This window comes from Salmo salar, chromosome ssa15 (assembly GCF_905237065.1).
Source record: "Salmo salar chromosome ssa15, Ssal_v3.1, whole genome shotgun sequence".
Taxonomy (NCBI): domain Eukaryota; kingdom Metazoa; phylum Chordata; class Actinopteri; order Salmoniformes; family Salmonidae; genus Salmo; species Salmo salar.
In genome coordinates this window covers 72,889,964-72,891,756 of record NC_059456.1, presented here as the reverse complement: position 1 = coordinate 72,891,756, position 1,793 = coordinate 72,889,964, and positions in this window count along the sequence as shown.

Sequence of the window (1,793 nt, the reverse complement as noted above, 5' to 3'; positions counted from 1 at the left end):
TCCCACTTCCGTCGCACAATTTAAAAAGACCGGTTCCTTGACTGCATTCAATAGCTTTTTATGATAATTTAGTATGATATACAATATATTAGAATAATATATTAATAAACCATTGCATTAGTTTAATATCAAAATAACTTCAATGAACTGTAAATGGAATGAACAGTGGTATGTCAAATGAAGGCCTTGTGGTATTATGGACTCTTATTTTGAAATACCCAAAGTCAACTATTTTGTACCATAATCGAAATTGCTTTTGCTTTTGGATTGAGACACATCTTTCTATAGATACACTACATGATCAAAAGTATGTGGACACCTGCCGAACATCTCATTCCAAAATCATGGGTATTAATATGGAGTTGGTCCCCCCTTTGCTGCTATAACAGCCTCCACTCTTCTGGGAAGGCTTTCCACTAGATGTTGTAACATTGCTGCAGGGACTTAATTCCATTCAGCCACAAAAGCATTAGTGAGGTCGGGCACTGATGTTGGTGGATTAGGCCTGGCTATCAGTCGCCGTTCCAATTAATCCCAAAGGTGTTCGATGGGGACGAGGTCAGGGCTCTGTGCAGGCCAGTCAAGTTCTTCCACACCGATCTCGACAAATAATTTCTGTATGGACCTCGCTTGCTGCACGGGGGCATTGTCATGCTAAAACAGGAAAGGGCCTTCCCCAAACTGTTGCCACAAAGTTGGAAGCACAGAATTGTCTAGAATGTAATTTTATGCTATAGCGTTAAGATTTCCCTTCATAAGGGCCTACCCCTTCTTTGGACACTGTGCTAACAAACCTCCAACTGAGCTTCAACGCCATACAACACTCCTTCCGTGGCCTCCAATTGCTTTTAAATGCTAGTAAAACTAAGTGCATGCTCTTCAACCGATTGCTGCCCGCACCCTCCCGCCCGACAAGCATCACTACTCTGGACGGTTCTGACTTAGAATATGTGGACAACTACAAATGCCTAGGTGTCTGGTTAGACTGTAAACTCTCCATCCAGACTCACATTAAGCATCTCCAATCCCAAATTAAATCTAGAATCAGCTTCCTATTTCGCAACAAAACCTCCTTCACTCATGCTGACAAACATACCCTCGTAAAACTGACTATCCTACCAATCCTTGACTTTGGCGATGTCATTTACAAAATAGCCTCCAACACTCTACTCAGCAAACTGGATGTAGTCTATCAGAGTGCCATCCGTTTTGTCACCAAAGCCCAATATACTACCCACCACTGCGACCTGTATGCTCTTGTTGGCTGGCCCTCACTACATATTCGTCGCCAAACCCACTGGCTCCAGGTTGTCTATAAGTTTTTGCTAGGTAAAGCCCTGCATTATCTCAGCTCACTGGTCACCATAGAAACACCCACCCATAGCACGCGCTCCAGCATTTCACTGGTCATCCCCAAAGCCAACACTTCCTTTGGTCGCCTTTCCTTCCAGTTCTCTGCTGCCAATGACTGGAACGAATTGCAAAAATCACTGAAGCTGGAGTCTTATATCTCCCTCTCTAAATTTAAGCATCAGCTGTCAGAGCAGTTTACTGATCACTGTACACAGCCAATCTGTAAATAGCACACCCAACTACCTCATCCCCATATTATTACTTACCCTCTTGCTCTTTTGCACCCCAGTATCTCTACATCATCTGCACATCCAGTGTTAATACTAAATAATAATTATTTCACCTCTATGGCCTATTTATTTCCTTACCTCCCTACTCTTCTACATTTGCACACACTGTACATATATTTTTCTATTGTGTTATTGACTGTACGTTTGTTG